General features: G+C 36.4%; 1 protein-coding gene across 4 annotated transcripts in view; it reads right to left on the bottom strand.

The window, feature by feature from the left end:
- The window catches only part of STAG1 (STAG1 cohesin complex component), a 459,692-nt gene that overhangs the window by 183,245 nt on the left and 250,001 nt on the right, over nt 1–26,446 (bottom strand). The window lies entirely within an intron of this gene.

Here is a 26,446-nt window from a genome sequence, read left to right as displayed (position 1 = left end):
TGTCCACTCTCACCACTATTATTCAACATAGTTTTGGAAGTCCTAGCCACGGCAATCAGAGAAGAAAAAGAAATAAAAGGAATACAAATTGCAAAGAAGAAGTAAAACTGTCACTGTTTGCAGATGACATGATACTATACATAGAGAATCCTAAAAATGCCACCAGAAAACTACTAGAGCTAATCAATGAATTTGGTAAAGTTGCAGGATACAAAATTAATGCACAGAAATCCCTTGCGTTCCTATACAGCAATGATGAAAAATCTGAAAAAGAAATTATGGAAACACTCCCATTTACCACTGCAACAAAAAGAATAAAATACCTAGGAATAAACCTACCTAGGGAGACAAAAGACTTGTAATGCAGAAAACTATAAGACACTGATGAACGAAATAAAAGATGATACCAACAGATGGAGAGATATATATACCATGTTCTTGGATTGGAAGAATCAATATTGTGAAAATGACTATACTACCCAAAGCAATCTACAGATTCAATGCAATCCCTATCAAATTACCAATAGCATTTTTTACGGAACTAGAACAAATCATCTTAAAATTTGTATGGAGACACAAAAGACCCCGAATAGCCAAAGCAGTCTTGAGGGAAAAAAATGGAGCTGGAGGAATCAAACTCCCTGACTTCAGACTATACTACAAAGCTACAGTAATCAAGACACTATGGTACTGGCACAAAAATGGAAACATAGATCAATGGAACAACAGAGAAAGCCCAGAGATAAACCCACACACCTATGGTCAACTAATCCATGACAAAGGAGGCAAAGATATACAATGGAGAAAAGACAGTCTCTTCAATAAGTGGTGCTGGGAAAACTGGACAGCTACATGTAAAAGAATGAAATTAGAACACTCCCTAACACCATACACAAAAATAAACTCAAAATGGATTAAAGACCTAAATGTAAGACCAGACACTATAAAACTCTTAGAGGAAAACATAGGAAGAACACACTTTATATAGATCAATGGAACAGGATAGAAAGCCCAGAGATAAACCCACACACATATGGTCACCTTTTCTTTGATAAAGGAGGGAAGGATATACAGTGGAGAAAAGACAGCCTCTTCAATAAGTGGTGCTGGGTAAACTGGACAGGTACATGTAAAAGTATGAAATTAGAACACTCCCTAACACCACACACAAGAATAAACTCAAAATGGGTTAAAGACCTACATGTAAGGCCAGACACTATCAAACTCTTCGAGGAAAACATAGGCAGAACACTCTATGACATAAATCACAGCAAGATCCTTTTTGACCCACCTCCTAGAGAAATGGAAATAAAAACAAAAATAAACAAATGGGACCTAATGAAACTTAAAAGCTTTTGCACAGCAAAGGAAACCATAAACAAGACGAAAAGACAACCCTCAGAATGGGAGAAAATATTTGCAAACGAATCAATGGACAAAGGATTAATCTCCAAAATATATAAACAGTTCATGCAGTCAATATTATTAAAGAAACAAACCCAATCCAAAAATGGACAGGAGACCTAAATAGACATTTCTCCAAAGAAGACATACAGATGGCCAAGAAGCACATGAAAAGCTGCTCAACATCACTAATTATTAGAGAAGTGCAAATCAAAATTAAAATGAGGTTATCACCTCACACCAGTTAGAAAGGGCGTCATCAGAAAATCTACAAACAACAAATGCTGGAGAGGGTGTGGAGAAAAGGGAACCCTCTTGCACTGTTGGTGGGAGTGACAGACGAATGGATAAAGAAGTTGTGGTACATATAATACAATGGAATATTACTCAGCCATAAAAAGGAACGAAATTGAGTCATTTGTTGAGATGTGGATGGATCTAGGGACTGTCATATAGAGTGAAGTAAGTCAGAAAGAGAAAAACAAATATCATACATTAACGCATGTATGTGGAACCTAGAAAAATGGTACAGATGAACTGGTCTGCAGGGCAGAAGCTGAGACACAGATGTAGAGAACAAACGTATGGACACCAAAGGGGGAAAACCACGGTGGGGTGGGGATGGTGGTGTGCTGAATTGGGTGATTGGGATTGACATCTATACACTGATGTGTATAAAACTGATGACTAATTAGAATCTGTAGTATAAAAAAACAAACAAAAAAACAACTAATACTAAACTTTCTTTGGGTTATTTGTATAGAAATAATGTTAATATAAATGTTTCAGACATTACATGAAATTCCTAAAAATCTTATATGTTGTGGTGTAATGTTATGTCATAATTCTAGTTATTACTTTAAAATGTATATCTCAGAAATAAGTAAAAAAAAAAAAAAAAAAAAGAAAGGAAGAATAGTCTCAGAGTGGGGAAGTCTTTTCCAAATAAAATAAAAAAGTCAGACGTCATAAAGCACGAACAAATTCAATCAACATAAAAGTAATTTTTTTATATAAAAAAACACAACACTAAAAGCAAAGTCAAAGGAGTAACAACAGGGTTTGGCTTCCAGTTAGAATATAGAAGGCTACAAACAATGAAAATAAGCTGAATCAACATTAAAAAATCATAGCTTTTCTTAAGCCCATCTTGAACTGAAGTAACCTGAATTCCAAAGAATGGTAAGCCTTACAAGAAAAGATGAGACATACAAACTTTGTCATCTGTGGAAGAACCAAGGAAGCAAAAGGTAAGGAGAAATCAGGCAAAATGTTAACAAACTGTCAAAGATCAAGTGTCAGTGTGGAATAAAAAGGAATTTGCACTCGCTCCAAAGCTCTTTTTTGAGGTGACCACAGGTTTCAACCAGGTAATTAAAGCCTGAGACAGAAGAAGACAAAACCTTTATTAATGCAGGCCTACAGGGGATGATCCTCAATTGCTGGGAGAAAGGTAAAAAAGTCAGCTCACTTCTCCAGACCTTTCTCTCCTAAAAGCCAGAAACCTTAATCTGATGGGGGAGGATCAGTACACTGAGTCACACCACAGCTAGGAGAAGGGTAGAAGAAAAACTCCTTTAACTATGGGAGAGAGGGAGACAAAACACTGTCCTGGACCCTGAATCCTATACCAATACCAAACAGAGGTCTGCTGGCATTGGGAGATGGATAGGAAATTCCCACCCAAGGCCAACCACAGACATAGGCAAAGTTTAACTGCCATAGGAAGGAGGGTCAGGAAAGCTGAGAAGGTCCTTAAGTAGCTCCAGCTACAGAAGACTTGCTTAAGATTTAGGCAGGACTAGAACAAAAGAGAATCCCCATGCCCTCATCATAGCACCAGGCAACAAGCCACACCTCTCAAGAGTGTAGAGCAGGAGTACTCTGTGGCACAGGAGTGCAGAGAGAGCTGAAAGCTGAGGGTGCAGCATAAACGCTGAGAAAAAAAACCTCTGGTATCCTAAGCACAAGGCAACAGCAGCCTACAACTAGAAAAATCTGAAGCCTGTGGTATACTAAAGATAATGATAGCAATAATAGAACACAAACCTAGCTAAATTCCTAACCACACTGAAAATGTATAGTTTTGTCCCTTTTAATTTTTATATCATGTGCAAATATTGTGATTAAAAGGAAGAACATTTTGGGAAAAGGAAAATCTCCCATATCTACCTCAAAAGGCAGTTTCTTGCCTTACTCTGATACTAGTTATAAATTTCTTCCTGTTATATACACTTATACATGCCATGTAAAAAGAACAGTCTAGTTAATGATGGACAGTAGGGTAATGAAAACTAGCATCCTTCACAAAGCAGTAATTTCTTTTCTCAATATAGCTAAGAAAATGAAATAAAAAATGAAGACAATAATCAAGTAGCCTAAATGGCTTATCCACACGAATATTTAGGTTCTTTGAGGACAGTCTCATTATAATGCTTTGCCTAAGAAATTTATTGATAAACTAATGAAAAGGTAAACCATATCAAATAAGTAACAGGTATAGAAAAGCAGAAAGAAACTTAGGGTAGGAAGAATATCAGGCAGAAATATGCAAGAAGGATAACAGAGCAAACCAAAAAGGTCCAGTAAGAAAGCAACTCCTCTAAGTATGTTCAGAAGAATAGAAGGGGAAAAATCTACAGCAAAATATAACATAATATAGCTAGTATTCATATGGTATGTGCTTTCACATATATGATCTTGTACTATCTATACACTGTGGTGACTCTTAGTATGTATAAACATGAGAAAAATAAGTTCTAAAGAACCTGTCCTACATCATAGAGCTACAGGGTTCTGGTTCTGGGATTGTAAAATCCATGTATTCTCTACAATGGAGCTTCACCTGGTTTACTCCAGTAACCTTGGAGGACAGAAAGGTTGTCTAGTGAATATTCTTCCATGGGAGGAACACTTTGTTTCTGCTTCCAAACAGAGAGACAAGAAACTAATGAAGAAGTCTATTTTGGAAGTTTTGGGAACACTGATGGGGGTGGGATAAAGGGTGTCAAGCTTCAGAGACAAGAGCCAACAACAAAAACTAGAAGACTGAGAGCCTCTGACTGGGATTAGAATAACCATCTTATAAGAGGTCCACTGCAAGGTAGAGCTCATGCAGCTAACAGAGGTAGAAGGCTAACTGCCTAATCCCTAAGCATTTGATATTTGGGAACCCAATGTGGTCACAAACCATAGATATCTAAAGAGATAAAACACTCTCTAGGAATAAATCCAAGAGGCTTGATTTTTAACCCAGCTGATGGGCAATGTCACAAAAAAAGTTACCTATTTTTGGTGAAACATGGCTTTTGGTTCCCTAATTTCAATAGACTTACCCAAAGATATATACCACTATTGCTTAAAACAGTAATTTGCAAACACTTCTTTGAAGAAACTATACATCCACCCAAACATCTACCCGTCCATTTATCTATTCATACATTTGTTAAGCAACAAATATGCTCTGGCACTACACCAGGTCCTTGGGCACATAAAGATGAGCAGAACAAGGGTCTTCTTCCAAGAATCTCTATTTTTTTTCCAGCTTTATTGAGATATAATTGATATATGACATCGTGTAAGCTTAAGGTATACAACATGCCTATTTAATACACATGTATTGCAAACTGATCACCATCACTGCATTAGCTAACACCTCCATCCCATCACATTGTTTTTTTTTTTTTTCTTTTTTTGGTGAGAACATTTAAGGTCTACTCTCTTAGCAAGTTTCAGTATGTAATACGTACTACTGCTGTACATTAGATCACCAGAACTTATTCATCTTATAAATGCAAATTTATCCTCTTTGACCAACTTCTCCCCATTTCTCCCATCCCCTAAAGAAACTCTATTTTAATTGAGAAGATGAACACGTAAAAAAATAGTAAGTGAATTAAATACAATGATAGGAACTTGACAAGCATATGTAGTACTTAGAAAGGAGTGTCAATTCTCTGCAGAAGCAATTGGGAAGGGGAAATAGGGTCAACAGCATTCTAGGCAGTAGCATTAGCGAAGGCCTATAAACAAAGGTACAACAATGGGAGCACAGAGCTACTTTAAGTTTGGAATCTAAAACAGATTTTGTAACCAAGAAGAAAGATGGGCCTGGATCAAAAAAGGCTTAGGAAGCCAAACTTTATTCTAGAGACAGTAGATGGTCACTGAAGGATTTTCATCAATAGCTATGAGTTTTAAAAAAATATTTCTGGTTCCAATATGGAAAACAGTCAGAGGAAAAGGTGAAAGAAATGGAGCAAAGGTGACTTACCACTCCAGTCAATCCAAAAACAGAAGGGTGAGGGCAAAGACAGTTTAAGATAATAACAATAATGATAGACGAAATGGCAGGGACGTGATAAATATTCAAATGTTAAAGAAATGAAATCTACTGAAGTGACTGATGGACAAAAATGACTTCTGTTTCTGGTGTGGTCACCTGGGTGGGTTTATTCACAACAGGAAGCAAAGAATTCTTTTCCCCTGACTCCTGTAGGAGGCATAACTCTTTTGTTTAAGAATGCCTAATTAGGACTTCCCTGGTGGCACAGTGATTAAGAATCTGCCTGCCAATGCAGGGGACACGGGTTCGAGCCTGGTCTGGGAAGATCCCACATGCTGCGGAGCAACTCAGCCCGCGAGCCACAATTACTGAGCCTGTGCTCTAGAGCCCAAGAGCCACAACTACTGAGCCCATGAGCTGCAACTACTGAAGCCCACGTGCCTAGAGCCCGTGCTCCACAACAAGAGAAGCCACCACAATGAGAAGCCCGCGCACTGCAATGAAGAGTAGCCCCCACTTGCCAAAACGAGAAAGCCTGCGCAGCAACGAAGACCCAATGCAGCCAAAAATAAATTAAAAAAAAAAAAAAAAGAATGCCTAATTAGTATGTCCCATTAGAAGAGACTGGCGTCCTTTAATTCATAAATGATTGATACAGAATATCCTATTTCCAGACCTCAGGCCACAGAGGTATCTACATTCAAAATAAATACAAAATTTCAGGAACACATCGTCAACAGATACCAAAACCTTTAAGTGGCAAGTTGACATAAGCAGAATGTTAATAAAATGCCAAATAACTGGAGACTTGAAAAGGGAAAAGTAGTTTTACAAAAATTCAATAGTTATCACCTTAAACAACTGATCAATCTTAGCATCACTAATAAGTGGACAACCTGACATTATGAGCTAGCTACTGTGACAAAATATAAAGTACACAGCATCACCTACGAAATTATCTTTCCAAAAAATGTAAATATAACCTAATGAAGTCATTAGACCTAACTTTCAAGTACAAAATACAGGAGATATAGGGATAAGTTAAATGATACCATGAGGGGGAAAAAAAAAGATAAATAAAAATGTGAGGTTGTCATCAAAAGTTACTGTGATACAAATAAACAACAAAAAAAAGTGGGGGAACTGTTTCATATTTCAAAAAAGTCCTGAAAACACAACAATCAAATGCGATATGTAGGGACTTCCCTGGTGGTGCAGTGGTTAAGGATCCTCCTGCCAATACAGGGGAAACGGGTTAGATCCCTGGGCTGGGACGATCCCACATGCCGCAGAGCAACTAAGCCCATGCGCCACAACTACTGAGCCTGCGCTCTAGAGCCTGTGCTCTGCAACAAGAGAAGCCACCACAATGAGAAGTCTGTGCACCGCAATGAAGAGTAGTCCCCGCTCACTGCAACTAGAGAAAGCGCAGGTGCAGCAACAAAAACCCAAAGCAGCCAAAAAATAAATTAATTAATTTAAAAAAATGCAATATGTAAATCGGTGTGCTTTACTTCTCTGTTGTCTCTCTAATATCCTAGGTATGCTTCTACCAAGGGACCATTTGCCTTTGTTGTTTTCTCTTCCCCCAGATATATGCATGGATGCTGCATCACCTCCTTCAAGTCTTTATTTAAGGTCACATTCTTACAGGGTTTTCCTGACCATCCTATTTAAAATAATCCTTCTCTTCCCAATTTCTTCATTCTTCTCTGTTTTATTATTCTGCATAGAATTTATCATTTGTCATACTATAATAGTTTGCCTATGTATGTTATTCATTAGCTTTTCCCCCAAACTAAAATGTAAATTCCAGGAGGGCTGGGATTTTCGCTTGGTTTATTCAGTGCTATATCCTCCATGCTTGGAATGGTTAACAGACAGTCAAGTATTTCTTGGTCAAATGAATGAATCACCACGAAAACAATACTGTCAAAATGGGCCTAAAATAACGGTAAAAGCATATCTAAATGATCCCTACAGATATTTTTTTCCTTAATCATAAATCTTGACAATCTGTGTTTCTTTAGGCACAGACAGAAATGAGGAAAATAGGTAAAGTCAAACCAGCAATGGGACTACCAATATCACTCCTTTTAAATATGTCCTACTCCTAATTGACATCAATTATTTACATGAAGTGCTACCAAATGTCTGGCCACTACTCTCAACCATGCATCTTCACAAACATTTCATGAAGAGTGGTAAATGATTAATGGGTTTATAAGAAAAAAAGTTTACAAAATTCAAGACACTGATTATCTCTGAGGTGAAGCATTTTAGTAGTATTAGTAATATTTCAGTTCTTAAGCAGGGGGGTGGGAATTTACATATATTACATGTTACACACATTCTTTCATGTGTAGCAAATGACATATAATTTTTTAAGTGGGTGCATTAAAGTATTTGAAATTATCCACATTAACATCTTCGAGTTCCTAAAATCACTAGAAGAAATCCCAATTCTGGAGTACAATTATCTGAATTATCACAACGTTACAGGCCTTGTTTAACATCTGTTAATTTACATATCACAGTGATTACTTAGTAGAGTTTTTCATTTTAATTTTTCCTCAGAAAGTCAGAATGCATAATAACTGTGTGTCAGGGGAACAAAGAAAAGGATATACTTCTTATCTTTGGAAAGATCCAGTAGAAAACATTTTTATGAAACAAAACTGAGTGGCTTACATAAATTTTATCATTAAATATATCCTTTGAACTTCTAAAATAAGTCCTATTGTACATTTAAAAACAACCAAAAAATAACTGTAAAGATTAATTATTTAGATAGATTATTTTGGCTGACTGCCATGATGCACTTAAAGAAAAATTGCTCTTTACTATCAGACCTCTGCGAATTAAGCCCAAACTAATTTCCAATTTTGGCAAAACCTCAGATTTTTTTTAAAGTATCAGGAAATTCACTTGGCCCACAGAGACGTATGTACACCAATTAAGAAACAATATAAAAATACATTTGGAAAGAAAAATTTTACAAATCAATTCAACAAAAATGTCACTATAATCTTATCTCTGTATCTCTAGCATTTATCTAGGACACTGTCTCATGTGCTTAGGAGGAAAACAATGTTTTTGGACATGGCTCATTTATTAGTATTAAATCCAATCTCCTTAGTCTAGTCTACAAGGCTATTATTTACTCTCTCCAGCTTTGTATCTCGCTGTTCCTTCTATACATCCAAAACTCCATCTTCTCTATAAACTCCTTCCTGGTTTTACTGCTGAACTTCGATTTATCTTTGAAAATCTAAATTCACACCTAAATAATCTGTGAAGCACTCACACCTCAGATAACAAACTCATCCTTTGGGTTCTCAATGGGTCTTATATTTCTTAACTACTGAACTTGTCAAGGTATTACTGCTATTAGTTTACAAAGTTCTTTCCTTATTTAGAACATGAACTCACTGTCTAGAGCTATAACCTTGTTGATCTCTAAAATATGTAGTTCCTAACTAAAAACTGGACATACATTAAGTATTCAATAAATGTATACTGAACAAATAATAAAAAAATGAATCCCATATAAATAAGTTTGAAAGATCAAACAGTTCGTTTATTTAACACTTGTTAAAACAGAAAGTGCAATAAATGTGTATCATTTATGACACAGTAAAATAATGTTTTTGTAGGTATGTTTTAAAACTGAAGGATACAATGCTTGAAATTACCATGAGGTAATTATAACCTCAATATACAGTTGATTATGACTAATCCAGATGGGGAGTTAATCTACTCCCCACTGATACAAATGTTATTGTTGAGTTATACTTGGGTTTATGACTATCTCACTTAAGCACTTCTCATAATAAGAGTAATGCCTCAGAAAACTCAATCTAAAAAGATTTAATATTAATCAACAGAATATAATCGGTCCTTTAAAAAATACTAGTTTAATTCCATAACTCATTCAGTCAGTCCTAAGATACTGGTAATAAAAACCACCAGAAATTTATTATATGACTGAAGGTGTGAGTGGAAAGAGCACAACTGTTACTTGAGTACCCTTCCCCAGCTACTTCAGATTATACACTTAAGAGTTATATACCAGGCAGAATACAGTAGTGGCTATCAGTATGAACTTAGTAGCTAGATGATCTGGGTACAATTCCTGGCTTTGCCATTTACTAGTTGTGTGACCTCAGGAAAGTTTCTTAACCCTTTTTGCCTCAATTTTCTCATCTGTGAAAAGGTGGTAACAATAATATAGAAGACACACCTCATAAAAATGTTGAGAATTACATATATGTAAAGTACTTACAATGGTGCCTGGCACATAGTAAATATGATATCTGTATTTGCTACTATTACTGTTCAACATATTTCCTCCTAGCTCCAATACATTACACTGCAAGCTTCACAGCTGTAATACTATTTCCTGTCTTACACCTTTTCACATTACAAATTGGTTACAATTTCTTGAGTTTTCATTAGTTTTCTACATGATTACTCCTTTGTATTGGCATTTTTCATATCCAACTTTGCTTCCTTTCTTCAATATTCTGTTTACCTTCCTCAACTTGGAGTAGTCTCCAAAGTGATACAGACAACACAAACTGAGAGGTGCACTGCAAAAAATATTAGAACTTCTATTTTTATCTAAATATCAGAAACAAGATATTTAAAAATAGAGAATAAGATTGGTATGCCCTCGCTAGCTTCATGTTTCAGATTGTTCTTTGTCACAGATGGTATCTGAGGTATCCCAGGAGAATAAGAATAGATCAGTGCTCTAAAGGACTGACATTAGAAATGGAACTCTTCACTGGTTTGTTCATTTTGTAAGTTACTTATGACCACTGCAATAGATTTATGATTTATACTATTTATTTTTAACTCTTCACAAAATGGAAATGCACAGATTTCTAGAGAAAACAGACACCAAAACAAATATCTGAATATGTAATCACAAGTGAATAACAGAAATGAGGAGGCACTGACACTTCTTGCACAAGCTTTTCTTAGACCACTGATGACGAGCTAATGACATTCGTCGTTAGAAACTGACTTACTCATACGTGCAATTAATTCTACAAATACATATATACGCTTCAACAGACACTAAACGTTAATAAACAAGGACTACACACTCAGTCTACTGATAAAAGGATGAAAAGAAAATAAAACTTTATTTTTATTTATTAGGTATTTAGGAAATAAACTTAGTTCAGAACTAAGAAAGTCTGCAACAATTGCCAGGCAGCAACTTCTTAAGCACTTTCCTTACAAGAACTCAAGCCTTTTGAGGAAAAGTATGGGGGAGAGGAAGACATGGACAGAATAATTTAGCCTTTTCATAAGTTTTCACTATTAGGAATTTAGGCTAAAAATGCTTTACTGATGGAAGGTACAATCAAAAATATTTAGAGACTTTAATTTGGGACTAGAAGTAAATTCAGCTTTACTCCACCACATTTTGGCATCTCTTTAAATTTTCTGTTTATACTATTTAACCATTTTTACATTTCACAATATTTTTAATCCTTTAATAACTGCTCAAATGGATAAGCAAATGAAAAGTTCTATACTTAAGGTTAAATAAACAAATTCACAGAAGCACGTATGATTAGAAATGAAAAGAGAAAAAAGCTACAAGGTTAAGTCATATCATTATAAAAGAGCACAATAAACAAAATTTCTATTTATAATTGTGAGCAGAGCAAAACAAAACAGACAAGAATGAAAGGCACTAAGTGAATACAGTTGACTCGTGAACAATACAGGTTTGAACTGTGCAAATCCACACAAATATTTTCAATCAATATACTGGGAAATTTTTTGTAGATTTGCTAAGATTTGAAAAAACTCGCAAACCACATAGCCTGCCTAATAAAAAAAAATTAAGAAAAACAGGAATGTCATGAATACCATTTATTTTATCACAACCATAAAATATACATAAATTATAAAAAGTTAAAATGTATCAAAACTTACCCACACAAACACTTACAGACTGTCACATGGCGCCATTTGCAGTTGGGAGAAATGTAAACAAATGTAAAAATGCAATATTAAAACATAACTGTGTAAAATTAACTACAGTACATACTGTATTGCTGTTATAATTTTGTAGCCACTTCCCGTTCCTATTTTTAGTGAGCACCGGCTTACAATGCTATGTGACACTAATCATCTCCATGTAAGCAGTTTATTTCTTCAGTAAATTGCATAATTGCAGTAAAAAGTGATCTCTTGAGGTTCTTGCATATTTAACATTATATTTAGTGCAATACCGTAAACCTTAAATAATACCATGGGACCCACATGAAGTGCTACTAATGATGATGAAAGTGCTCCCCCAAAGCAGAGAAAAGTCATAACATTACAAGAAAAAGTCGAGTTGCTTGATATGTGCCATAGATTAAGGTCTGCAGCTGTGGCTGTCCACCATTTCAAAATAAATGAATCCAGCATAATGACCATTTTAAAACGAAAAGAAAATTCATGAAGTCATCACTGTAGCTACACCAGCAGGCATGAAAACCTTGCACTTTTCTGATATATCTTTTTATTTCATATTAAATCCAGTTCTTATGTTGGTGCTGGACTGCTTGAAGAAAGGAATACCTATAGACTCTAATATGAGTGGAGGAAACGCAGTCATTATATGAAAACTTAAAGCAAATGCAAGGTAAAGGGTCTAAAGCTGGAGAATTTAATGCCTGCAAGGGATGGTTTGATAATTTCAGAAAAAGGGTTTGCTTTAAAAAATGTCAAGATAATGGGCAAAGAAAATTCTGCTGACCAAGAGGCAGCAGACAACTTCCAAGTTGCCATTAAGAAAATCATTGAGTAGAAAGGATATCTGCCTAAAAAGGTTTTTATTTTTTATATTTTTTATTGAAATATACTTGATTTCCAATGTTATGTTAGTTTCAGGTGTACAGCAAAATGATTCCAGTGTATATATTTATATTTATTTATTTATATTTACATATATGTAAATATACCTGCATTTATTATTTATATATATGTTTCTTTTTTTACATTCTCTTCCATTACAGGTTATTACAAGATACTGAGTGTGGTTCCCTTTGCTATACACAAGGTCTTGGTTATCTGTTTTATATATAGTAGTGTGTATATTTTAATACCAAACCCCTAGTTTATCCATCCCCCCTTTCCCTTTGGTAACCATAAGTTTGTTTTCTATGTCTGTGAGTCTATTTATGTTTTGTACATTAAGTTCATTTGTATCATTTTGTTTTAGGTTCCACATATAAGTGATATCATATGATATTTGTCTTTGGCTTACTTCACTTAGTATGATAATCTCTAGGTCCATCCATGTTGCTGCAAAAGGCATCATTTCATTCTTTTTTATGGGTGAGTAATATTCCATCACACACTCTCACACACACACCCCCCACTCTTCTTGATCCATTCATTTGTCAATGTACACTTACATAGCTTCCATGTCTTGGCTATTATAAATAGTGCTGCTGTGAACATTGGGGTGCATGTATCTTTTCAAATTATGTTTTCCTCTGGATATAATCCCAGGAGTGGGATTGCAGGATCATACGGTTAGCTCTATTTTTAGTTTTTTAAGGAACCTGCATACTGTTCTCCATAGTGGCTGTACCAATTTACATTACCACCAAGAGTGTAGGAGGATTCCCTTTTCTCCATACCTTCTCCAGCATTTATTATTTATAGACTTTTTGATATTGGCCATTCTGACTGGTATGAGTTGAAACCTTATTATAGTTCTGATTTGCATTTCTCTAATAATTAGCAATGTTGAGCATCTTGTCATGTGCCATGTATATGTCTTCTTTGCAGACGTGGCTTTTTACATCTTCTGCCCATTTTTTGATTTGGTTGTTTTGTTTTTTTGAACTTGAGCTGTATGAGATCTTTGTATATTTTGAGGAGTAATCCCTTGTCAGTTGCATCATTTTCAATTTTCTACCATTCTGTAGGTTGTCTTTTTGTTTTGTTTATGGTTTCCCTTGCTGTGTAAAAGCTTTTAAGTTTAATTAGGTCCCATTTTTTAATTTTTGTTGTTATTTCCATGACTCTAGGAGATGGATCCAAAAAGATACTGCTATGATTTATGTCAAAGAGTGTTCCGCCTACGTTTTCATCTAGGAGTTTTATAGTATCCAGTCTTACATTTTGGTCTTTTTAAAAAAAATTTATTTATTTTATTTTTGGCTGCATTGGGTCTTCATTGCTGCACGTGGGCTTTCTCTAGTTGCAGTGAGTGGAGGCTACTCTTCGCTGCGGTGCACGGGCTTCTCATTGTGGTGGCCTCTCGTTGCGGAACACGGGCTGTAGGCGTGTGGGCTTCAGTAGTTGTGGCTTGCAGGCTCTAAAGTGCAGGCTCAGTAGTTGTGGCGCACAGGATTAGTTGCTCTAAGGCATGTGGGATCTTCCCAGACCAGGGCTCCAACCCATGTCCCCTGCATTGGCAGGAGGATTCTTAACCAACAGGGAAGTCCTACATTTTGGTCTTTAATACATTTTGAGTTTATTTTTGTGTATGGTGTTAAAGAATGATATAATTTTATTTACTTACATATAGCTGTCCAGTTTTCCCAGCACCACTTACTGAAGAGACTGTCCTTTCTCCACTGTATATTCTTGCATCCTTTGTCGTAGATTGACCATAGGTGCATGGTTTTATTTTTGGTCTTTCTATCGTGTTCCATTGATCTGTATGTCTCTTTTTGTGCAAGTACCATACTGTTTTGGTAACTGTAGCTTTGTAGTATAGTATGAAGATAGAGAACCTGATTCCTCCAGCTCTGGTGTTCTTTCTCAAGATTGCTTTGGCTATTTGGGGTCTTCTGTATTTCCATACAAATTAAAAATTGTTTTATTCTAGTTCTGTGAAAAATGCCATTGGTAACGTAATAAGAATTGCACTGAATCTGCAGATTGCCTTGGGTAAATAGTCATTTTGACAATGTTGATTCCTCCGATCCAAAAACACGATATAGCTTTCCATCTGTTTGTGTCATATTCGATTTCTTCCATCAGCATTTCATAGTTTTTGGAGTACAGGTCATTTGCCTCCTTTTCTAGGTTTATTCCTAGGTTTTTTGTTTCTTGGGCGTTTTTTTGACGCAATGGTAAATGGGATTGTGCCTTCTCTTACTAAATTTTCATTGTTAATGTACAGAAATACAACTGATTTCTGTGTATTAATTTTGTATACTGCAACTTTACCAAGTTCATTGATGAGCTCTAATAGGTTTCTGGTTATGTCTTTAGTATTTTCTATGTATAGTATCATGTTATCTGCAAACAGTTACAGTTTTACATCTTCTTTTCCAAGTTGGATTACTTTTATTTCTTTTTCTTCTCTGATTACTTTGGCTAGGACTTCAAAACTATGTTGAATAAAAGTGGCAAGAGTGGACATCCTTCTCCTGTTCCTGATCTTAGAGGAAATGCTTTCAGCTTTTCACCACTGAGTATGACAGTAGCTATGCGTTTGTCATATATGGAGTTTATTATGTTGAGGTATATTCCCTCTCTGCTCACTTTTTGGAGTTTTTATCATAAATGGATGTTGAATTTTATCAAAAGCTTTTTCTGCATCTATTGAGATGATCATATAGTTTTTATTGTTCAATTTGTTAATGTGGTGTACCACACTGATTGACTTGCAGATATAGGAAAATCCTTGCATCTCTGGGATAAATCCCACTTGATCATGGTGTATGATCTTTTTCACGTATTGTTGGATTCAGTTTGCTTGTATTTTCTTGAGAAATTTTGTGTCTGTGTTCCTCAGTGATATAGGCCTGCAAATTTCTTTTTTTGTGGCATCTTTGTCTGCCATGGTGGCCTCATAGAATGAGCTTGTAAATATTCCTTCCTCTGCCATTTTTTGAAATAGTTTCAAAAGGATATGTGTTAACTCTCCTTTAAGTGTCTGACAGAATTTGCCTGTGAAGTTATCTGGTCCCTAGACTTTTGTTTATTGGAAATTTTTAAATCACAGATTCAATTTCAGTACTTGTAATTGGTCTGTTCCTATTTTCTGTTTCTTCCTGGTTCAGGCTTGGGAGATTGTACCTTTCTAAGGATTTTCCCATTTCTTCTAGATTGTCCAGTTCTTTGGTATATAGTTGCTTGTAGTAGTCTCTTATGGTCCTTTATTTCTATGGTGTCAGTTGTAACTTCTCCTTTTTAATTTCTAATTTTATTGATCTGGGTCCTCTCCCTTTTTTTCTTGATGAGTTTGGCTAAAGTTTTATCAATTTTTAAAAATATTTTCAAGGAATCAGCTTTTAGTTTTGTTGATCCTTTCTACTGTTTTTATAGTCCTATTTCATTTATTTCTGCTCTAACCTTTATATTTAGTTTCCTTCTACTAACTTTGGGTTTTGTTTGTTCTTCTTGCTCCAGTTGCTTTAGGTGTGAAGTCAGGTTGTTTATTTGAGATTGTTCTTGTTTCCTGAGGTAAGCTGGTATAGCTATAACTTCCCCCTTAGAACTGCTTTTGCTGTGTCCCGTAAGTTTTGCATTGTCCTGTTTTTGTTTTCATTTGTCTTTAGGTATATTTTCTGATTTCCTCTTTGACTTCTTCAGCGATCCACTGGTTGCTTACTACAATATGTTTAACCTCCACGTGTTTGTGTTTTTTGCAGTTCTTTTTCTTGTAGTTGGTTTCTAGCCTCATAGCGTTATGGTCCGAAAAGATGCTTGATAAAATTACAATTTTCTTAAATTTACTGAGGCTTGCTTTGTGGCACAGCATGTGACCTACCCTGGTGAATGTTCCATGTACACTTGAAAAAAATGTGTATTCTGCTGCTTTTGGATGGAATGTTTTATGAATTTCAATTAAATCCATGTAGTCTAAGGTGTCATTTAAGGCCTGTGTTTCTTACTGATTTTCTGTCTGGATAATCTGTCCACTGACGTTAGCGGGGTATTGGAGGATCTCACTATTATTGCGTTACTCTCAATTTTTCCTTTTATGTCTGTTAACATTTGCCTTATACATTGAGGTGCTCTTATTTTGGGTGCATATATTTACAATTGTTACATCATCTTGGATTGATCCTCTGATCATTATGTGGTATCCTGGTTTGTCTCTTGTAACAGTCTTTATTTTAAGGTCTATTTTATCTGATGTGAGTATTGCTACTCCAGCTTTCTTTTGATTTCCATTTCCATGGAATACCTTTTTCCATCCCCTCATTTTCAATCTGTACGTGCCTATAGATCTGATATGGTGTCTTGTTGGCAGCATATATATGGGCCTTGTTTCTGTATCCATTCAGCCCGCCTATGTCTTTCGGTTGGAGCATTTAATCCATTTGGCTTTAAGGCAAATACCCATATGTATGTTCTTACTGCCATTTTGTTAATTGTTTTGGATTTGTTTTTATAGGTTTTTTTTCTGCTTTTGTCTTTTGTTCTCTTCTCTTGTGATTTGATGACTTTCTTTAGTGTTGTGTTTGGATTCCTTTTTCTTATTTCTCTGTTTATCTACTATAGATTTTTGGTTTACCATGAGACTTTGATATAGCAATCTATACATATAATGATTGTTTTAAGTTGTTGATCTCTTAATTTCTAATGCATTTGAAATATCCTGCATTTACACTCTCCTCGTTTCACAATTACTGGTTTAGATGTCATATTTGTGTGTGTGTATGATTTCCTACCTTTACTGTATGCCTTTATTGGTGAGCGTTCCCATTTCATAATTTTCTTTCTTCTAACTTGTGGACTGTTCTTTTCTGCCTAGAGAAGTTGGTTAGCATTTGTTGTAAATCTGGTTTGGTAGTGCTGAATTCTCTTAGCTTTTGCTTGTCTGTAAAGCTTTTGATTTCTTCATTTAATCTGAACAAGAGGCTTTCTGGGTAGCATATTCTTGGTTGTAGGTTTTTCCTGTTCATCACTTTAAATATATTATGCCACTCCCTTCTGGTCTGCAGAGTTTCTGCTGAAAAATCAGCTGATAACCTTATGGGGGTTCCCTTGTGTGTTACTTGTGGCTTTCCCCTCATTGTTTTTTAATATTTTCTCTTTATCTTTAATTTTTGTCAATTTGATACAATGTATCTTGGTTGTGTTCCTCCTTGGGTAGATCCTGTATGGTACTCTCTGCTTCCTAGACTTGGGTTACTGCTTCCTTTCCCATGTTAGGGAAGTTTTCAGCTATTATCTCTTCAAATATCTTCTCAGGCCCTTATATATTTACAATTGTTACATCATCTTGGATTGATCCTCTGATCATTATGTGGTATCCTGGTTTGTCTCTTGTAACAGTCTTTATTTTAAGGTCTATTTTATCTGATGTGAGTATTGCTACTCCAGCTTTCTTTTGATTTCCATTTCCATGGAATACCTTTTTCCATCCCCTCATTTTCAATCTGTACGTGCCTATAGATCTGATATGGTGTCTTGTTGGCAGCATATATATGGGCCTTGTTTCTGTATCCATTCAGCCCGCCTATGTCTTTCGGTTGGAGCATTTAATCCATTTGGCTTTAAGGCAAATACCCATATGTATGTTCTTACTGCCATTTTGTTAATTGTTTTGGATTTGTTTTTATAGGTTTTTTTTCTGCTTTTGTCTTTTGTTCTCTTCTCTTGTGATTTGATGACTTTCTTTAGTGTTGTGTTTGGATTCCTTTTTCTTATTTCTCTGTTTATCTACTATAGATTTTTGGTTTACCATGAGACTTTGATATAGCAATCTATACATATAATGATTGTTTTAAGTTGTTGATCTCTTAATTTCTAATGCATTTGAAATATCCTGCATTTACACTCTCCTCGTTTCACAATTACTGGTTTAGATGTCATATTTGTGTGTGTGTATGATTTCCTACCTTTACTGTATGCCTTTATTGGTGAGCGTTCCCATTTCATAATTTTCTTTCTTCTAACTTGTGGACTGTTCTTTTCTGCCTAGAGAAGTTGGTTAGCATTTGTTGTAAATCTGGTTTGGTAGTGCTGAATTCTCTTAGCTTTTGCTTGTCTGTAAAGCTTTTGATTTCTTCATTGAATCTGAACAAGAGGCTTTCTGGGTAGCATATTCTTGGTTGTAGGTTTTTCCTGTTCATCACTTTAAATATATTATGCCACTCCCTTCTGGTCTGCAGAGTTTCTGCTGAAAAATCAGCTGATAACCTTATGGGGGTTCCCTTGTGTGTTACTTGTGGCTTTCCCCTCATTGTTTTTTAATATTTTCTCTTTATCTTTAATTTTTGTCAATTTGATACAATGTATCTTGGTTGTGTTCCTCCTTGGGTAGATCCTGTATGGTACTCTCTGCTTCCTAGACTTGGGTTACTGCTTCCTTTCCCATGTTAGGGAAGTTTTCAGCTATTATCTCTTCAAATATCTTCTCAGGCCCTTTCTTTTTTCTCCTTCTGGGACTCCTATAAGGCGAATGTTGGTCAATTTGATGTTGTCCCAGAGGTCTCAAACTATCCGTTTTTCTTTCCTTTTTTTTTTCTTTATTCTGTTTCGCAGCAGTGATTTCCACCACTCTACCAGTTCACTTATTTGTTCTTTTGCCTCATTTATTCTATTGATTACTTCTCGTGTATTCTTCATTTCAGTTATTGTATTTTTTTAAAATTTATTTTTATTTTTGGTTGCGTTGGGTCTTCATTGCTGTGCGTGGGCTTTCTCTAGTTGCGGCAAGTGGGGACCATTCTTTGCCGTGGTGCGCAAGCTTCTCATTGTGGTGACTTGTCTTCTTGGGAGCATGGGCTCCAGGTGCGCGGGCTTCAGCAGTTGCGGCTCGTGGGCTCTAGAGCGCAGGCTCAGCAGCTGTGGCGCACGGGCTCAGATGCTCTGCGGCATGTGGGATCTTCCCAGACCAGGGCTTGAACCTGTGTCTCCTGCATTGGCAGGTGGATTCTTAACCACTGCGCCGCCAGGGAAGCCCCAGTTATGGTATTCTTTAACTGTGTTTGGTTGTTCTTTATTTTTTCTAATCCTTTACTTCTTGTAACTTCTCACTCTGTGCTTCCATTCCTTCCCCAAATTCCTGGATCATCTTTCTAATCATTACTCTGAACTCTTTCTCAGGTAGATTGCCTATCTCCATATCATTTCGTTGTTTTGGGGTTTTACCTTATTCCTTCATCTGGAACATATTCCTTTGCTGTCTCATTTTGTCTAAACTTCTGTTTGTGTTTTTATGTATGTGGAAGGTTAGTTATGTGTCTTGACCTCGAAGAAGTAGCCCTCTGTAGGGGATGTCCTATGTGTCCCAGTAGTACAGCTCCTCTCGTAACTCAATGGCCAGTTATCAGCTGGTTCCACGGTAGGTTCTGACCTGTGTTTGTGGACTCAGTTCCACAGGTTTGGGGACTGTGCATTTCTTGCTTCTATTGTCTGCCCCCTCGTGGGTGAGGCTAGTCTAGAGGCTTGTGGGGGCCTCCTGGTGGGAGGGGCCAGTGCCTGTCCCCCGGTGGGTAGAATTGGGTCTCAGCCCTCTGGTGGACAGGGCCATGTCAAATGGCATGCCTAGTGGTGGCTATGGGCTCAGGAAGTCTTCAGGAAGCTCTGTTGATGGGTGGGACCGTGTTCCAGCCCTGTTGGTTATTTGGCCTGACGTGTCCCAGCACTGGAGCCTACAGGCTGTTGGGTGGGGCCAGGTCTTGGCACTAATGTCCCAAGCAAGATGTCAGCCTTCAGATGATTTCTCCCGGATATGTTTGCCACCAACTTTTATGCCCCAAGAGAGAGCCACAGCCACCCCCTGTCTCCCCAAGAGGCCCTCCAAGACCAGTGGGCAGTTCTGGCCCAGGTTCCTTTGAAGTCACTGCTTTTTCCCTGGGTCTTGGTAATCAAAAGACCTCGTGTGCATCATCCAAGAGTGGAGTCTGGTTCCCCAAGTTCTGTGGAGCTCCTGTGGTCAAGAGATGCTGGATTTTAAAGCCAAATACTCTGGTGGCTCCTCCTCCTGATGCCAGACCCCCCGGCTGGGGAGCCTAATGTGGGGCTCAGAACTCTCACTCTTGTGGGAGAACTTCTGTGATATAATTATTCTCCAGCTTCTGGGTCACCCAACCAGGATGTATGGGATTTGATTATATCATGAGTACACCCTTCCTAACATCTTGTCTTCTCTTTGAATGTAGAGTATCTTTTTCGTAGGTTCCAGTCTTTTTTATTGATGGTTGTACAGCAATTAGTTGTGATTTTGGTGTTCTCATGGGAGGACGTGAGCTCAAGGTCTTCTACTCTGCCATCTTGTTTTCTCTCCTGGCCCGATCAGAATGGGGTGCTGGCTGGGACTAGGCAGAGCTGCAGCACCCAGGTTGGCATCAGCAGTGCCAGCAGCTGCTCTCCAGGAGCACAGCAGATCCCTCACTGCCTGTAGCCAGGTGTTTTTATACAAATCCTGGTAGCAGGCGAGGAGCTCAGCTTCACTGGACTGGTGATCTCAGCTGCAGCCTCAGTCTCTGGTGTGAGCCGGGAGTCCCAAACATCCCATCCTAGTCAACAAAACTACTGAAAAGAAAAACTTTTTTCTCTTCCAGCTTGGGTCCTGCAGAGAGAGCCTACAAATTAACTGACAACTGACAAACTTATTGGAGAAGAGACATTTACACTTGCACGTGGGAGTTGCTCAGTGATAGGTAAGTCTACCTCAACAGGTTTTTAATGCAGATGAAAGTGCCCTACTCGGAAAAAAATCATCACAAACAACATTATTAGTAAGGAAGATAAGCGAGCACCAGGACTTAGGTAAGAAGGCACAGGCTAACTCTACTTTTTGTGCACATGCAAGTCAGGTTTATCATCAGGACTGCTCTTATCTATAAAGCTACAAACTCCCAGGCCTTGAAGGGAAAATGTAACACCAGCTACCAGTCTCCTGGTGGTAGAACAAGAATGCATGGACAGTGAGAACCCTTTCCTGGATTGGTTCCATCAATGCTTTGTCCTTGAAGTTGGGAAGTACCTTGCCAGTAAGGAACTGACTTTTAAAATTCTTTTTATAATGAACAATGCCCCTGGCCACCCAGAACCCTATTTCAACACCAAAAGTGTCAAAGTGATCAACTTGCTCCCAAACACAATATTTCTAATTCAGTCTCGAGATCAGGGAGTCACAAGGGCCTTTAAGGCTCATTACACACAGTACTCTATGGAAAGGATTGTCAGGGCTACGGAAGAGAACCCCCACAGAGAGAACATCGTGAAAGTCTGCAAGGACTACACCACTGAAGCTGAAGATCCCATTGTTGTTAGAGAAAAAGCCATGAAAGCTACCAGGCCCAAAATAATGAATTCCTGCTGGAGATTAATTTTGCCCAGATGTTGTGCATGACTTCACAGGAATAAGGACAGAGCTGATCAAAGAAATCACGAAAGAGACTGTGGATATGGCAAAAAAAGGTCGGGGCGGGGTGGGGGGCAGTGAAGAGTTTTAAGATATGAATCTTGAAGAAATTCAAGAGCTAATAGACACTACACCAAAGGAATTAAGAGAAGATGACTTGATGGAGAGGAGTGCTTCCTAACCAGTGCCGTACAATGAGGAAGAAGACATAGAAGAGGCATTGCAAGAAAACAAATGACATTAGACAATCTGGTAGAAGGGTTCTGCTTATTCAACACTGCTTTTAACTTCTTTTACAACATGAACCCTTCTGTAATATGGGCATTGAAACTGTAGCAAATGGTGGAAGAAGGACTGGTACTATGTTAGAGAAATGAAAAAGCTAAATTCAAACAGAAATTATGATGTATTTCCACAGAATTACACCAAATATGCCTGCCTATCCTGCCTACCCTTCCACCTCCTCCACCTCTGCCATCCCCGAGACAGCAAGACAAACCCCTCCTCTTCCTCAGCCTACTCAATGTGAAGACGATGAGGATGAAGACGTTTGTGACGATTCACTTCCACTTAAAGAACAGTAAATAATCACCATGCCATACACTTAATAAACATATCTGTTGTATATGTGTGAGTGTCTCCATGTGAAAATATAGTAACTGTATGGCAAGAACTGTATGAGACACTCGTATCATCATCGTCATTGCCTAACTATTCATTGTGTAGAGCTTCATGTGCAAGACCTGTATTGAAGTGGATAGCCTACCCATACATAGGCATAAGGTGAGTGATATTTAATATATACCGTTCTATAACTTTGCTTTCAAAGAATTACATTACTGTACAGTATGACACACTCTCACTCTCATAGTTGGAGAAACTGCATATCAGCTTATCACCACAGGTAAGTGATTTTTCTTAAAAAAAGTAACAGTGTTTCCAATACTGTATTATGAATATGACAGTAATACTGTATGCCATAAAAATTTTATAACAATTCATTCACTAGTATAAAGGCTAGGCTACCATGAAACAATTGTATCAGTTACACTAGGCTACCAAAAAGCAACCAGATTGCTGGCTTCTTCATTATCAATGCCTAAATCATCATAAATGTAAGAAAATATGAATTATTCACATTATCTTTTCACTTTTGATGTCCAGTGTTAATAATACATATAAGATCTATGGTGTTTTGCATCATATAAGACAATATTGATATAGGTACTAACAGACAGATGATTTAGTTTATAAACAGATGACATAAACTTACAGTAATGATACAGTACAGCACTGTAAATGTGCTTTCCCCTTTTTATGCTTTTCTTAATAACATTTTTTCTCTAGCTTACTTTATTGTAAGAACACAGCATATAATACATATAAAATACAAAATGTGTGTTAATCGACTGTTAATGTTATTGGTAAGGCTTCCAGTCAACAGTAGGGTATTAGTAGTTAAGTTTTGGGGGAGTCAAAAATTATATGAGGATTTTCAGCTACAGGGGGCTGAGAGTACCTAACACCTACCTGTGTTGTTCAAGGGTCAGCTGAATATTGAATGTGTTGTGTTGCAAAGGTTTCCCTACATAGATGTCATACTGAAATATATGAAAACTACACAAATTGACCTTTGGGAAACATATCTAAGAATTGATACATGGAGATCTGATTGTAATAATCTGGGGAAGAAATGCAATTACAGTGTGCTTTACCTCCTGGCAACTGGCTCCAACAGGAACCAAGTATATCTATTGACTTTGAAAAGCTATAGGCTGCTCTGGGAATTAACATATTATATTTCTAAATTAGGCTGATATTACAATTACAAAGGACATGTGGCCAGGTGCAGATTTGTAGTTAAAACCAATTTGTAATAAGGAATAGAAGCTACAGTATACTACTTTTTCAGGCAATAACATACTCTTGGACTACCTTATTCAATTTAAACACTTTCAACTGAAATGCCTTCTAACTCATCTCACCTTTACTTTAGTTTGCTATAATACAATATATTCATTCATTCAAAAGAATTTTAATGGCTATTCCCTGTTCACTAGGCATTTTTCTAGGATCTTGGTATCTAATGGTTCTTTGATATTTCAGAATTTTATCACAAAATATAATTCACCAAAACTAACCTCCTCCCACTCCCAAGGAACTAAATAATCTATACAGTATTTTGAAGAAAAAAAAACTTAAAATACTGTACATTTAACAATATGAAAGCATTTAAATGCATTCTTAAGTATATACAGAGTAGCAAAAGATCAATATCTTGCCAAAGAGTTTAAGATAAATTTTTTTGTACCTGCATCTGAATTATAATTTCATTAAATTCAATACAGTGAACAATATGTGACACAGTCCCAGTATATGTCTATGATGTATTCAGCTCATAAGTTTTACCACTCCATATCAACAATGGCTTTTGCAAATACATAGTCTGTCCCTCCAAAACACGTAATACCATCTTTCAAATAGAATTTCCATTTGTTCTTGCTTCGATGAATCTTGTCAAACTTGCAGACAATTAAATTATCAGTGTGAAACAGGTCTGGCACATTCTGCTCACTAACATCATCTCTGGAATTTTTATTTATTTGTTTGTTTGTATGTTTATTTATTTATTTATTTAGAGATAAAATTTTTACTTTTCAAATTGGTTATGCAATAAAGTCTCAAGCAAAGTGAGTAAGCATCCTATTTATGACACTGTTTTAAGCCACCTAATTAAAAGCATTATATAGATATTTAAAATTGAAACTGACAATATTTATTAAAACTTCTAATCATCACAATTATATTTATTTATTTCTAAGTAGCCTCAGAAGATATCAAATTCTGCTTTAAATTAATACATTCTAATAATCCAAACTGTATTAGACATACTGTTTAAAAAATAACAGAATGATGATTTTAAAAATCTTCTTTGATTAGGTCAATAATCTCAAATATTGGGACAAAATGTTTAGGAATATGAAATGAATGCCTTCTGAATAATTTCATCTGCTACATTTTATTCATTGTTGTTTCCCCCTCATTCTGTTTTCATATATGAAGTGCTTTTATAACAAATCTTGGCTTCTTCTTTTCATTTGCCTTAGAACAATAGTTCTTATACATTAGAATATCACCTGGTGAGCTTTAAAAAAATCTCTATATCCAGGTCACATGCCTTACAAAGTAAATCAAAATGTCTGTGGGATGTGGAAGGGAGCCAGGCATCAGTATCCCCATGAGATGTTAATGTGCTGCAATGTTTGGAAACTACTGTCTTAAACTCTTAATAATCATTCCATCACGTGTTAGTGCTGTGAAGGTCCAAGACATATACTACTTTTAAATCTACAATCTGAATCACCTGTATTTCAAGCCTGGCATAGTAGTTAGTATAGCAGCTGGTGAGTAAAACTACTACTTGCACCTTAACTTATATCTTATCTGGCTTAAACTTCTATTTGCAACATATAAAAACACATGTAGTAACAACAACAAAATTATTTTTTAGTGAACAGTAGTCCCACAGAAATGTTTCAGAATCTAGGAGTTTTTGCATTTTAGAAGTTAATACAGTGCATATACCTTATATTTCATCATACCCCAAAAGAATCTGGGGCAGCCCCCTGTAATCAAGAATATTAACATTTAACAGCAATGCATACAGATATTCACACTGACTGTGATAAATAAAAATTGTAAGTAGCCTCATGTTATTTTAGGCCAGGTTTTGGAATTTCAGAGCTTTTTGGATTACAGAAATGAAGACAAGTAATTATGGAGTATATCTTCATAGGTGACAATTTAAGGTCTCCCCTACCTCCCATAAAATGTGAATAAATAGTCTGAAAGCCACTGACAGGATGTTTCTGTAAAACGTTTTCATACTGCTGCTAGAGTAAAGGTGAACACCTGATGAGAAAGACATATATTAACAGCCTGTGTTTGAATGTTTGCTTTGACATGTGTTTGTAGTACTTTTTTAGTTAAAAATAAACACTACTGCTACTACTAATAAAAAGCCTAACTCCATCTTACTAGAAGAGTGGACCTAGAAGAAAACCAATCTTTGTTGTTAGTGTTGAAAGTCAAGAAAAAAGAACACCTAATTCAGAAAATAGAAATCTTAATTAAATCAAAAGGCAGAACGTTAAAATTGGAATTGATGGTGGCCTAAAGCATGACATGAATTGAGTTCACCATACATAAAATAAAGAAATAAAACTGTAAAAGTATCTCAACATTTACAGTATAAAAATGCTTGAGTGAATATTTTAGTGAAAATGGAAAATCATGCAGAAAAAAATGGTTTCTGCATGATTAATTTGTGAAGACTAGTAAAGAAAACTTGTATTCTTAATGGAAATCAGATTATCTCAAGTAGAGTGTCCCAAATAGAAGTTCAAGTTTTACACACACACACACACACACACACACACACACACACACAC

This window comes from Physeter macrocephalus, chromosome 1 (assembly GCF_002837175.3).
Source record: "Physeter macrocephalus isolate SW-GA chromosome 1, ASM283717v5, whole genome shotgun sequence".
NCBI lineage: Eukaryota > Metazoa > Chordata > Mammalia > Artiodactyla > Physeteridae > Physeter > Physeter macrocephalus.
The sequence above is the reverse complement of the archived record's forward strand: the minus strand, read 5'-3'. Positions and strand labels throughout refer to the sequence as shown.